Source organism: Pleurodeles waltl, chromosome 7 (assembly GCF_031143425.1).
Source record: "Pleurodeles waltl isolate 20211129_DDA chromosome 7, aPleWal1.hap1.20221129, whole genome shotgun sequence".
NCBI lineage: Eukaryota > Metazoa > Chordata > Amphibia > Caudata > Salamandridae > Pleurodeles > Pleurodeles waltl.
The window spans coordinates 202,164,547-202,180,015 of NC_090446.1; the positions used below are offsets into that span (position 1 = coordinate 202,164,547).

A 15,469-nucleotide genomic window follows, 5' to 3' on the forward strand; every position below is an offset into this window, starting at 1 on the left:
AGGTTCTGGGAAAGTAATGATAGGCTCTTAGGGAGACATAGGGCCTCATTACAACCCTGGCGGTAATGCCCACCCACCGCTGTGCTGGCGGGCGCCAATTGACCGTTGGTGCTGCCGGTAACCATACTGCCGTATTATGACCACAAAAACACACACCGTCAGTAAACAGGCAGTTTTCACAAACCGCTGGGGTGAATGACGGTTGAAAATAGGCGGCCAGCAAAATAACACCGCCACGCCAGAAATATTCCACCCACCTAAATATGACCCACAAGTCAGCACAGCGGTGTGTCGATGGCGGAAACATGTCAGCAGTGTGGGGCGGCCTATTCACAACATAGGGATCCCTGCAGGGGTGACGTCTGACCCCCGAGGAAGGTAGGGTAAATGTAATCAATGGGTGTGTGCATGTATCCCTGTGTGTGCCCTGTGTGTTTGAGGTGTCTGTGTGTGTAACTGTGTTGTCTGGGTGCATGGATGTGGTCCATGACGACAATTAATTAATGTGTGTTTTTCTGTGTAAATGTGTGTGGGGGCATGCTGTTGGGAGTGTGGGGACATGTATGTGTGTTAGTGGTGTTGTATGTGTGCATGGGAAGCATATCTGGTGTTCTGCTTGAATCCCCCCTATACCCATAAAGGGGACTGCCAGGCTTTTCGCAACGGTGTTACCGTCACGGTAAGCGTGGCGGTGCTCCGAGTTGTAATGACTGCGGCGGTATATGGCTCCAAAACTAGCTGAAAACGCCTACCGCCGCCACCGGCTGTCCCTAAACATTGGCGGCACAGGTGTTGAACTGGATGTTTTACTCGCAGTTCACCACCGAGGTCATATTACGGCCGTCCGCACCGCCAGCCTGTCGGCAGTGTTACATAAAGTTTTGCGCCCACCGCCGGGGTCATAATGAGGGCCATAATCTTTTCACTTTGTATCATCGAATCTGGAATTCTGAACCTTTACCAAATCTGTGAATTATATTGGTCTCTTAAGGAGACAAACCATCCAATTCTTTTACCACTTCCAAGGAGAACAAGGACCTTATGATGGCCACTAAAGGAGACAAACCATGCAACACTTTTATCTATTTATAAAGCCAAAAAGGACCTTTTGATGGCCTCTTAAGGAGACAAACTATCCTCTGCTACCATTTCTGTTAGTGCGTCAGTCCTTATCTGGTCTTTTACAGTCTAATTTATAAGGAGACGTGTTAGAGGTTCGACAGACCTTTTGACTACGCTTAGAGTGATTCCACCATAAGTCATAGATTCTCTACAAATACAACATCTGAAACAATAAACATAATCAAATACTTGGGAATCAACAGTCTTTACCCACCATTACCCATTTGGCCATGAATGACCACACCTCTTAGTAAAGTTAAAATGTTTATTCCCCTGGATTAACAATGCATATATCTTGTAAATTAGTCTCCAAATCAAATGATAAACATACATGAATAATACCAGTTGACCAAATCTTCTAAAGAATTTCAATTTAGCTACAGCATTTATAACTAAGCATTTGAGAGTCAGTCAGTCAGTCAGTCAAAATAACTTTATTCGGCATATTGCCATAAAAGTACACATAAATACATATAAATCATCATAAAGTACAGTACTTATTACATAATTCAAGGGCAAGTCTCTTTGATTTGCAAGTCTATGAAATCACAGTTTCCCACTTAAGCCTACTTATCAATATAAAATAATAAATACTTATAAAATCGTATACAACAGTAAAACGATATCTAAATTCCCTTAATAAATAATCACGTTACTAATTCATATCGGTTCCTAATGGTGATAGCGGATTTAATAAAACTTAAAATAGAGCTGCACATTTGTTTGGATGAAAGGCTTTGCATGCCAATCAATCCTTCTTTATAAGAAAGGGTGTGCAAATTACGCAAAATAGGTAATAAAAAAGCTTCCCTAGGAGCTGAGTAGAGTGTACAAAATAAAACAAAATGACAAGTACTTTGTTTTGAAAAATTATCACAAGGGCATAGCGGTAATATTTTTTCCCACACGCATTTTGTCAGAAACGCCACTCTAAAATGGATCAAGTTAAATCTAAAAAGTACAAGAAAAGAATATAGAGAAGGGATCGGGAACCAAACAAAATAAGGTTCTAATTAATCTGAAGATGAAATTTGTACATATGAATTAAAATAACTCAATTTCTCTGCCACTTGATATCTAAGGTTCATAACATGCTCTTTGTATCGGAGTTTAACAATTTCTTTCGCATTGGCGGGCAAGAGCTCTAGTTTAAAATACATAAACTCCAAATCCAAGTTTCGAAAGCCATTGTGAACAGAATTTAACAATGGGATTTTGTTAAAATTTGCTAACGAAATACAGTCTTTTATACAATCATATGTTAGAATAGCCGCCGGATTTAACCATACATTTATCCATAACAGAAGTGGGGCAATATCTATCAAGTCTGTAATGTAACGGATTCCCAACTCCTTATGGCATATAATATTTGCTACGTTCTTGGGCACCATAAGTAGCCGATGGAGAAATGTATTCTCTGCCAGTTGTAATATACTTGAGCTGGTATATCCCCTGAGGCCACTCCCATAAATCGCAGCCGAAACACATTTGGATTTATAGAGCTTGATGATCTGGTGAACCAGTCTATGCCCTAATCTATGGGCAAAGCGGAAGATTGCTTCAACATTTCTTTCCAGTTGTTGGAGCTTAAAATTTCCATGACAGAGTGGTACTTAAGTACAGACCTAGATAACAAAAATCTTTTACCTTTGTTAAAGCATTTCCCCCATTATAAAACATTTAGTACGTGTGTTTTTAGGACCGCAAACCATAACATGTGACTTTTTAAAATTAACTTTCAAATCAAGCTCTTGTGTATGCCCAAAAGGGTCTGTAGGCCATTGGCTGTGCGAGCAATTAAAACGGCGGCGGCGGCATATAATAAAATCGGCAATTGTCTAAAACTCAACCTTGGGAAATCCTTACCATTTCGGGCTAAATAGCTATACAAGCCATTTATGTATAACAAAAATAAAAAAGGTGCCAGAGTGCAGCCCTGTCTAACACACCGATTGGATGCAAGGGGATGGGATCTTTCGCCATGTTGTCCAAACTGAATTATAATAGTAAGGTCAGGGTATAAGCGTTTAATCAAATCCAACAGATCTTGCTCGATCCCCATTGTATCCATTATTTCCCACAATTTTGCTCTGTTCACCATATCAAATGCACTGGACAGATCTATAAAGGCTAAGTGGATAGATTCCCTTTTTGCAATAACATATTTGCTAAGAATAAGATGTAAATTTAGGGCCTGATCCACTGTGCCTAATGCAGGCCTAAACCCATATTGAATTGGCAATAGAATGTTTGTCCTTGCAACCCACTCCTCAAGCAAGGTCAAAATGATGCTCCCCAGAATCTTTGCCGTGGAGTCAATGAGAGAGATGGGTATGTAGCAAAAGGGGTCAAGCCTATTACCCTTTTTAAATATCGGGACAAGTATTGCCGTTAACCATGAGGGAGGAATAGCACTATTCAAAAGATTTGTGATTAGTGGGTTCCACAAATCAGGTAGAGATTTAAATAAGTCCACTGGAAACCCATCGGGCCGGGGGCTTTCCTTATTTTCATTTTATTTATTGCTGCACTGATCTCATATGCCTCAAGTAAAATACCACTCTTGATTGGAATGGGAGTGGCCAGACGTGGGAGGGCACATGCCACCACACCATAATTAGGATTATTCATGGACTGAAATACAGTTGAGAAATGTTCTACCCAGACCCCCTCTGGTATCAGACAGTCATCCTCCCTATTTACCTGCCCTGAATAATATGGATGATTAACCACCTTCAAAAATTTAGTGGGGTCCCACAGTTCCGTGGCTGCCGTGAGATCTTCCCAAGCGCTAGTGCGTATTTCATTCTTTCTTTCCTCAAGAACTGACTTATATCGGCCCTTGGCCTGTTTAACTAAATCGCGGCTGAATGGAATAGTTTTAATAGCTGTCTTTAGATCTCTATGGGCAGCCGTACAGGCCGAATTAAACTCAAAAGCAGTTATAAGATGGTCACAAGTGGATTGCAGGGTCAAACAAGTATTTATGTGGACCTTATTTTGAATTATGAGGACCTCATGAAAAGTGTTTGGGTTTACTCTCTCCCATCTCATACGGGGGCCAGAATTTCTTTTAGAAACCTCTTTACCTTTATGTACTATCCTAGGTAAATTTCCCTAGTTTTAAGAGCTAATTTTATGCTCAAGGGATTATGGTCACTGGCACAGTGAGATTTAATTTTAAAATCCACCATTGAACGTGAAAATGAAGGACAGATAAGGATAAAATCAATAATGCTGCCATTCGTGCTCCCTGTACAGGTGGGTATTCCCCTTGTCCGACTGTTTGTCATATCCCTTGCAAAAGCGAGATCAAATTTATAAATAAGGGTATTCAAGGCATTACCTGAATTAGAGTGGATAAAATGAGTGAGTGACTCTCTGCCTTCTGTGGAAACACCACACAGGTGAGGTAATTCATGATTGCACAATTGAACATTAAAATCTCCAACCCAAATCATATCAAATTCCCTGTCCTGGAGTTTCCCAGCAGAGTCTAACAAATCTGTAAGCTCTTCGAGGCTTCCTGGCATGGCGGTACTCGGAATATTATTATAAAAATTTAAGAGTAAGATGTATTTTCGCCCAGTCATTGATAATAAAACCACCAAGAAAAAAGCAGAGGACCAGATCAAAGAAACCTCGATTTTTGGAAGTAATAATGACACGAGTACCAGAAGCCCGCCACTTGCTCTGCCCGCTCTAGATGGAAGAGCTGGCTGGGACACAGAATAGTAGCCATCTAAATAAAAGGGTGCCCTATGCCAAGTTTCTTGAAGACAAATGATATCAAATGTGGATACAAACTCCAACCATTCTAAGTTTTCAGCTTTAGAACGTAGCCCAGCAATGTTCCAACTAATTAAGGATAAAAGTTCATTACTTTGCTGGGACATTATCCCAGGCCCCTTAATTATGGCCGTATCTGTTATATTCTGTGATAAGCTAACTGGCTCATCAGACCCTGTAGGCAATTCCAAAAGTGTATGCCCTCCAACCAACTCGTTTTCCTGTATAGTATCATTTAGAAACCCCAACCCGTCCATTTGTCAATCAATTGCATCAAGGGAGGACTGATTTTGGTTGCCCTCAGGATCGACGGTGGGGTTCCATGAAGGTACCTTTGGCAGAGCTATATTTTGGCCGTGGGAAACCTTCATAAAAGGAAGTGGTAGAGTGGTCGGCCCATAAAAAAAGTTTAATTAATACATTTTGATCCCACCATCCCCTTTCGCACACAATGGTAGAGTCGCCAGCAATAGTTAACAAAGTGAGAATTTGCAAAATTGATCACTATACAATCACCTTCATGCACTTTTTTAGATAAACCTACCCACTTCACCCTTCATTTGAGAGTCACTGTACAAATTAATACTAGAAACAACTGTGCGATAGAAATAACATACATCTAGATTCAGCATATTAACAACATAAACTCTTTGTTAGTTGCAATTTGTTAACATTTCCAGGGCTCCCTAAATAACCTTCTGATTTGGTACTTGGAAACAAAGAACAAAACCCATGACAAGAACAATAGCATTGTATTATACCTCCCCTTAAATAGATCAGCAAGCTTTGATTCTCTTTGTCAGTTCGACATCCTAGTGGTCAGCATTAGGCAATGACAGGGGAATGGCTCAGACACAGGGGACTCTAAGCTATCTGAACCTTCTAAGAAGCAATCTCTAAGGGATCAGCATCTGCCATTAACAATTTAGCTTTAAAGTCAAAGTTAAAATATAAAGTCAACAGAACTGTTCAGCTGCACCAACAGAACCATGATGGGGAAAATCAGAATAGAAAAGCGCCACTTCTCCTCTCTGCAGTTAAGCTAAGTTAAAATCTCCTAAAGAACTTCTCACATTGCTATTGATCAGCAAATCGTACATTTACAGTTAATCCAATAGAAATTAAAACCCAAATCTAAGATATAACTAAACTGTCTTTTATATGTCAATGATTGGCTCCTCTTCTCCTGTTCTTATCGTCAGCCTCATCAGATAGCTTTCTTGTTGCAATCCATACTCCAGTCAGCGCATCCATTGTTGGTTCCCGGAAACATCACTGTCTCATGCATCAAACTTTACAAAGTTGCAACTTCTAGTACAAGACATTCTAGCAAGCAGTTATCATGAGAAATTTAAAGACATCTGCTAAATGTTTGTTCAACACAGTGTGGACAATAAATCACTACTTCTCTGGACATTTATTCCCACAAATTTTATTAAACATTGCAGCTTAATATGAGGCTGTGCAGACTAGGCCCAAACCTCGCTAATTTAAGGCCTAACATTATTAAACAAATACATAGCATGGAATCATTAATATAACACATTACTACAATTTTCCCCACACATGTACTTCAACTAATTAATCATATACATTTACTAAAGGTATTACGCACGCTATGACAGCCACTCAAGAGGGCACATTTTCCAAACAGCACATTATTTACTCTATTAGCCTAATTCTATGCAAATTCTGAACGCATAGAAAATAAAAGTTATTACTAATAAATTCAGCTTTCACAATGGTTCATTAACACTTAGCTTAATTCTTGGCATGAGTCTTGACCACAGTTCCCCGTGCCTGCCTGTCTTGTGTATCTACCTTTCCGCTACTGTATCCCACAATGTATTTTTCATGCTTAAATAAAGGAGAAATTGTTTTCCTATAATTTTAGCATCTCCATTGCTATTTTATTTATGCATGTCATGGAAACAAAATATGTTTACTGCCGTTGTAGTAACGGATATCAGAAAGTGAATTATTAATTAAGGTAGAAACAAGTCCACCAAAAGTAATATAATCACTACCCTGTCCTGTATAGGTTTCAATAATTTAAACCTGAGCTCAACTCCTGGAGGCTCTGGCACGGAGCAGAGAAGGCTTAACTAACAGAAAATGCGTGATGCATTGAGAAATACCAAAACAGTAAAAAAGCTGAAAACAAAACATAAAACAATCTTGCTCCACTTCACAAAAACAGAGTACAATGTAATAAACTAAATTATACCAAAATAACAAAAAATTAAATAGGGGTAACCAGAAACAGTAATTTCAAAACATTGAAGAGAAAAAGCACCATTCATTTAGCAGTGTTTGAGGGTGACAGGACCTAGGTGAGATTTCAGGCTGACCGAAATGTTAACTTAGCACTTAGGGCCTGATTTATTTTTTGATGGCGGTGCCACCCTTCACATTTAAGAAATGGCTACCAAGCTGGTGGTCATTTCAAAAGCATTGGCAGGAACTGTCATCATGGCTGTTCCTTTCAATGCCATTTACATTTTGGTACACAGCTCCATAACGATGACAGAGCCGTGAACCAAACTGTTTTCTTTAAAAAAAATATTAAAAAATCCCAAAGCTGGATTTTCTTGTTAAAAAAAAGAAAATGTTTCCCCCACAATAGGAGTCCTGAGGAGAGCATTCAGCAGTTTTCATGTACCTTACTGCCAGGATTTTCCTGGCAATGATTGAGAGAGAAAATTGACCTCTTATTCCACCCATCTATATTGAATGGGCAGAATTAGAGGTCTGCCTCCTATGGCCCTTACTCCATAGCACTGTCAGAGTGGTTTAATCACGCAGAGAGAGCGTAGTCTGCCTGTGTAATAATTTGTTGGGTGGGCCATTATCTTGGCGGTATGGATACTCCATCATCATTGCAATGGAGAATCTATTCCGCCAAGATACATTTCAACCCCTTAGTCTCTGAAATGGAAGTCAAAATCATTCAACCGGGCATTTTTGTACAGGACATCCCATCAAAGCTAGATAGTCACTGGACCAGGTCTCTCTGAAGTAGTGGATTTTGGCATGAAAAGCTTTGAACAGGAAAAGTTCAAAGTTTGCACCTACAGAAGCACCCTCCTTGGTCAGATACTTTTCGTGCCTTCGGACGGTCAAGATTTCTACATTTGGACGTAGTCTCCTTTTCAGAGCTCAGAATCCTCAAGTGGGACAAAGCAATAAGCTCCATCTGACAATAAGTTCCGCTTTCCCAGTGAGTAACACCTTGGCTGAATCAGCTTGGGTGGTAGCTCCTAGTCCTCCACAGCTAAAAGTCCAAAAGTTATTCTAAATCATAACTTTTCAGAGTTTGTTGAAGAATGCATCTGAGTCCATCCTCATCCAGGGCCAATAAAGGTGAGTGAGACGCCTTTTAAAGGTCTTGTCCTGCTGTACATGACCTGCCAGGCGAATATCATGTCCCAGCTCCAGTAGAAAGGTCCTGTAGCACGGAGAGATTACAAAAACATAGATTGCACCATGCTCAGGGACCTTAGACTTGCTATACAGGAGACCATTGTCCCAATAGATCGGGTGATCACGAGAGGTGTTGCCAGCTTCCTGGCCCTCAGCCTGCCGCTTTAGGACATCCAGAGTAAGGCACTCCATCCACACCGTACAGAATTCCTCCCTACTTGGACCAATTTCCTTCTGCCATTTAGTCAGTGCAGGCATATTATGTCCTCTTGGCAATGTCATCTGCTGTAGGTTTAAGGGGGTTGCAAAATCTCTAGATGTGATCTGAGCTTCACCTCTTTCCAGATGGCGTCCTCTGGGTCATTTCAAAACAGGCAATCCACAGGCATGGATGGACTCACAGCTGCCCTCAAGGAATCAGAGACCCCACCCACTCAATGGGAACTAGAGCCACTGCATAGTGACTCTCATTATGTCAGCTAGAATATCCTGGTTGAATACATTGGGGCCTATCTGCTCTGAGGTCATCAGATGACATCTGACCGTTGCCATGCTGGACCCAGTGCCTCTCAGATCCTCCACCCTCTGCCCATTGTCTGTAACCATTGATGGTGACCCTCTGCTTGTATTTCTTAGTATTACTAGGCATGATAGCCCTTAGCACTATCTCTCCATTACCCAGGGGCACTAGGATAACCTCTACACTACACCCATACTTTCTGTGGCAATCTCTGTCCCAAGCTCTACACTAGCCAGGACCGGAGGGGCACCTCTTGGGGGTTGGGCAGCTGGATATGGATGCTAGTTGAGGTGGTTGCTAGGTCCCTGTGGCTCTGAACAGGAGGCTAGCAGGCTAGCCTTTGAAGACACTGTGGGAGTGCTGGGTTCTGGTGTAGGCCCAGATCTTTCTGACTCAGGCCAGAGGGCAGCAGGGCAGCAGGACAGCAAGCCAGCAAGGCATCAGTCCAGCAAGACAGTAGTCCAGCAGGGCAGCAGTCCGGCAGAGTTGCAGCCTTTTCAGTTGCATAGGCAGCAGTCCAGCAGAGTGGCAGCCCTTTCAGCAGCACAGCATTCCTTCTTCCTGGTAGAGTCTCTACAGGTCCAGAAATGTACCAAAGACTGGGGGGCAGATTTAACAGCTCCTAGCACCACTGGAGGGCACTTTTTGTGATGCTCCAGTGACACTAACCACTGCTCCATATTTACAGGGAGGTGTAATGCCACTTTGTTGTGATGTTACACCTCCTTGTAAATATGGGAACTGCCCGACAGACAGGGGAACACTGAACACGCAGGATTCAAGTTTGTGCTTACAGAAGTAGAAAAATGAATTTAAAAACGTCACACTGTTAAAAGGTGCAAAGATACAAGGAGGAAGACGGAAGTTATAACAATATATTTACATTTGGTCCTGAAGAAGGTGGGGTGAACCATCATAAAGACCACCGAAATGCTGCATCAACTTTAAAAAAAAACAAATATGTGTATGAGGGCTATGAAAATTCTATTGTTTATGGTGATGTATAGTTAAATGGATGAAGTTTTCTCTTTTATACAAATAAGATTTTATATGCTTAAGCAAATTTTATTGTGATATGTAATGCTATTTTTGTGTGGATTTTATGCTGTATCTATGACAATAATTATGTGTAAATAAGAGGGAATTTTTGTATAGAGTGATAGTTGAGTACAGATTTATTACATCAAAAAAATTGGGTCCTCCAGCAAAAAGACATTTATTCTTCTACCTTGGTTAATTGTTGAGGTGGTATTATTGTGTATATATAATTATAAATAATATTCCTAAAGGGAAACATTTTGTTGTATTAACCCGTCTCTTTGGGAGCTAGATGGGTACCGCTCTCACATTATTGAGACTTTATCATTACGTTTCCATAGATACCAAACATGGCTTATCTACCTCCTCTCAATTAGAAATTGAAGCCTATTAAATGTTTCAAGGAATGCTAAATGTTATCTTATGGAAGAGATAGGGCTCACAGTACTGAAAAACGAATTTGGGAGTTTTTCACTATCTAGACATGTAAAACTTAAAAGTACATGCCCTATCCAGCCGCACGCCTCGTCCTTGGCCTCCCCCACCATGAATGAATCTCACCACACCTCAAATCCCTTCACTGGCTCCCCATAGGCAAGAGAATCACATTCAAGATCCTCATCCACGCACACAAATCCCTCCACAACACTGGCCCAGCCTACCTCAATGAAAGAGTGAACTTCCACACTCCCACCCACAACCTCCGATCAGCCGACCACGCCCTAGCCAAAGTCCTCCGCATCCAACGCACCACCACAGGAGGCAGGTCCTTCTCCTACCTTGCCCCCAAAACCTGGAACTCCCTCCCCACCAACCTTCGCAAAACCAAAAACCTCCTGCTCTTCAGAAAGAACCTCAAGACATGGTTGTTCGAACAGTGACCTTGCCCCCCCCCTTGACCCCTCCAAGCGCCTTGAGACCCTCACGGGTGAGTAGCGCGCTCTATAAATTTTTTTGATTGATTGATTGACCTTTAGTTAAACAGCACCCTGCCATATGTACTACCTATGGTCTACCATAGGGGAGCCCCATATGTAATAAAAGGTGAGATTAAGGCTTGGCAAAGGGGTTAAATGGCAAGTAATGGCAGTCTGTTGCTGCATTCAGACTGCAATAGCAGACCTGGGAGAAGTTTTAGAGTGCTACTGAGGAGGGTGGCTCATTAATGGGCATATTTATACTCAGTTTGTGCTGAATGTGCATCAAAATTCACCTCAAACCGTGCACCATATTTATACTATGACTCCCGACCCTGCGAATGTCAAAGTTCCTCCATGAGTGTCCTTTTCTGGATGCGGGAAACCGCCGTGCGTTGATGACATGCAAGGTAGGTGTTACCGCCCAAAAAATGACTTAAAGGCCTGTGCGCCTTACTTATAATCCTGCGTCATTTTGACGCAAAGGAGGGGGCGGGCCTTAAAAACAGCGCACAGCCTGATAGTGTGCCGTTTTTTAACATCTGGGTGAGGGCAGGCGTTAAGGGGTCTATGGGCTCACTTCCATGGTCTCTGACCATGGAAGCAGTCCAGAGGTGCCCTTCACTGCCCCAAGGGACACCCCCTGCCACCCTCTCCCACCCCTGGAGGGTGGCATTGATAGGGGGACTCATCCCAGGTAAGCAGAGGTAAATTGAGGTAAGTATACTTTTTAAATTTTTTATAAGTGGCACCCCTATGCCCAATGACCATGCCCAGGGGACAGAAAGTCCCCTGGGCATGGCCATTGGGGAAGGGGGCATGACTCCTGTCTTTGCTAAGACAGGAGTCATTTCAATGGGGTTTGTGTGTCAATAAATGGCACAAGTCCGGTTAGAGCCATGATTTTGTACTCTAACCGGACTTGCACCATTTTTTGATGCACAACCCCCATTTTTTCCTACGCTGGCGCTGCCTGGTTAGAGTCACTTTTTTTTACTTTTTACTCTGACCAATAACCGGCTAACGTCAATCCTTAAATAAGGCGCCCGCCTGGCGCGTAGTAATGGCGCTAGCCGGCGGTAATTTTTTTTATGCAAAGTATAAATATGGGCCTAAGTGCCCAGTTGTAGCATTTAATTTACATGCCCTGAGTATATGGTACACTACTATTACCGCTATACAAGGGACTTAAAAGAAAAGTAAATATGCCAATGGGGTATAAACCAATTAAACCATGTTTTGGGGAGAGAGCACACGCTCTTTAGCACTGATTTACAGTGCTAAAGTGCACAGATTCCTAAAGCCAACAAAAACAAAAATACAATAGAATTAGGAGAAGGAAGACAAAATGTTTGGGGGTGCCCCTGCAGGGAGCGACATTTCCAACAAGTTCCAATTCACAACATTAATGAGAAAAAGTTTGGAGAAGGTAAGCCTCATCACATGGTGCTTCAGGATCCACTCTTTTTGCATAGGGGCAGCCACAATAGTATTGTCACACAGTTTAAGGGAAGACTCTACCAGGAGGTTGGGTAGATGGAAATCTATGGCATGCAGGCCTTTTATTAGGCCTGAAATTACTTGGGGTCCATCATGTATCATTCTCTTCCCACAGGAGACGCGGAACATACACGTGCGGTTTCACTGCAGAGTCACTTGTACATCTCTTGGGCCCAAAACTGGGCAGTGTTGCGAAGCAATACAAAGGGATTAGGCTGAACAACATGAGACTCATACAGATGGAAAACCCTGGGATGAACACTGAATGAGGCTCTGGAAAAAAGAGGGAGGCAATACGCTATTGTGATACACTGGGGGGGGGGAAGACACATTTACATTAGGCATCCTGGGGATATTGTAGGACATAAAGAAGGACCTAACCCTAGCATTCTTATATTTGAAGATACCAAAATGAGCCATAAGTGCTAAACTCCAAGAACCAGACCACAAAGAAAATCAGGAACGGCTTAGCTACTTGCATAGGAATGCAGGAAAATCTGGCAAAGAAAATGTGGCGATAAATGAGGAATCTCAGAGAGAGACAACAGAGGCAGGGATTGAGGGGACAAAGGGATATTGAGGAAGAAAAATGGAGCAAAAGAGTGAAGAGAGGCACCTGAAGAAAGTGGTGGCCTGGGGCAAGCAAGGCAGAGAAGGAGACTGAAAGTAGCAAGCAGAAATAGAGAAGGATGAAAAGAAAACAGTGGGGAGGAGGAGATGAATAGGAAGTGAAGGAAGGGCTGGTAACAGTAACAAAATAAATATGCCATTGTCCCTGGTGCAAACAAGCAACATTTCTCCTTAAACTACTAGAAAATACAACAATTATTCAGGTTCAATCGGCCTCTCAGGGGCTTGAGCCCTGGTACCACTACACCTGCTGCACCAATGGTAGCTGTGCTCCTGGCTGGGATGGAGACTGAGGGAAAACTGCTAATGTCAGAGATGGACAAAGAAAAAGTCGTATGGCAGAATGGAACAGAGATCTGAAATAATCACAGGTCAGATGTGAGGTGTTAATACAATCCAGAGGCACTAGAACTAGGGATGCAGGACTGCTGTAGCACCTGAATGAAACTTGAGAGTTCAGATGCTGAATTAACAATAAAGGGAATTCAAATGTTGTTCTTCTTGCTGTGTTGTGCATAGGCTCCCCCCTCCAAAAATTGTCCCAGCACCATTGATTAAATTCAGTTGTATTTCTTTGCATTCTGATGGTTACAGATTTGCTCTTAATGTTAACAGAATAATATTATTTAAACACATCAGAAAAGGGGAAGGAAGGAAACAACAGTGAGTGGTGTATTTGGAGAGTTGGGAAAGCATAAGCATTGCTTGAATGGTAGAATAAGGGTATAAAGTGAAAGAATGTAAGTAGGATAGCAAACACAGTGGAAGAAGAGGAATGTAGTGAGAAATAGGGTGGATGAGGCATTCTCCTTTAAATCTTTACCCTGCAAAGCTCTATCACTCTAAATATTAACTCCAAGTAACCACAATATCTATTGCTACCCTCAAAAACTACTCCCTTCAAAACCATGCATCCCTTTCCAAATCCCCCTACTTGTTCCCCTCAGACCCTCACACTCCCATTACCAGTCCACTGTGACCATACTCTATGCAGTTCCAACTCCTCCATTCTAGATCCTGCAATCAAAATACAGGAATTGCCTACCTCAAGAGCTGTACCTTCACCAGCAAGAGTGCATCCACCTCATCTAGTAACAAAGGGCCAGATGTTTCAAAGGGCTTTATCTATTTGGTCTATATGGAAAAATGTGTTTGTACATATGGTTCAAAATCCTTTTGCGAGCATCAGTGCATCCTTCCACAATCCTTATTCTCCCCATTACTAGCATACATATTACACGGTCCATCCTTTGGCACCTTCCCAATAGCCTGCCCAGCATTAATGCATCGCCACCTGCCTCAGCTCATTGACTCTTTGCATACGAGTCTACTGCTTTCAGCTTCTTCCCACACTCCCACTTACACCTATAGAAGCCTTCCTCATAGTGCCATATATCATGCAATGTCACTTCCGGTGATATAAGAACCCCCAGTGGAATTCTTATTCCACTTCTTCATGTAATATAATTGATGTCAAAGTTGGTTCCTTAGGGATGTTCCAACTCCTATGGAATTTTGGAAGTTGGCACCCCGGCTCAACATCCACTTTAGTCTTGCTCCTATTATATACCCACCCCTCAGGTCCTATCTGGTAGCTCTGCTTTTTCTCTCTGCATGCTTTATACACTCTTTGCTTTCTTGTGTTATGTGCACACCACTCTTCTGTTTTGTACCTGACTTGGTACTCCTGTGTCCTGCTTCTGACTAACCTCACAGTGAGCACTGACAACAATACAGTATATGAATGTCAGTTGGATTCCGGTGGCTATGAAAAAAACTGTAAAAAAGAAATGCACCTTTTTAGCACAAGCAACTTTCTTGACTTTGGCACAACCTGTTTCCCCTCAACTCTTCAAATAGCATTTAACACCAGAGCTCAGCTGCTGGAAAAGTGAGAAAAAACATAAACAAATCAAGCAAAATGGACATGAATGCCATTTTCAGACAGCATTGTTTATTTTTGGCACCCACTTAGAACTTTTTTGGGAGAGGCAGCAATAGATGGTCTTGGACATATGTGCTTTTCCACATATTTCTCAACTGATATCTAAATGATACTATGGGGGTCATCACGAGTCTAGCGGTCACTAGACTGCCAGACTCGCAGATGGTGGTTGGACCACCACCAATGCGGCGGTCCGAGGACCACATTACAACCCTGGCATTCGGGCCGCCAGTGAATGGCCATTTCCGCCAGGATCGGAGATCCCAGTAGTCTGGAGGTGGTAGCGGTCCTAATCCGCCTAACCCACCAGCATTTTCATGGCAGTGGTACCGCCATGAAACCGCTGGCGGAGAATGGGGTTGTAATCCCCAGAGGAAGCTCTGCTGCTTTGCAGCCAGTGAACATTGCAAGGGCGCTGGTGCACCCTGCAGGCTACAGCATTGCCGCTGGCTTGATTACAAGCCATAGACAATGCTGTTACTGTTTCCCGCTAGGCCAGCTGACCTAGCGGGAAACTCTTAATGGGGCCTGCAGGGAGGTACCCTGTGTGGTGGCAACCGCCCAGTTGGAAGTTCGGCAGACAGT

At 42.5% G+C, this 15,469-nt stretch overlaps 1 protein-coding gene across 1 annotated transcript in view; it reads right to left on the reverse strand.

The window, feature by feature from the left end:
* OCSTAMP (osteoclast stimulatory transmembrane protein) overlaps positions 1–15,469 on the reverse strand; it is a 257,044-nt gene that overhangs the window by 240,929 nt on the left and 646 nt on the right. The window lies entirely within an intron of this gene.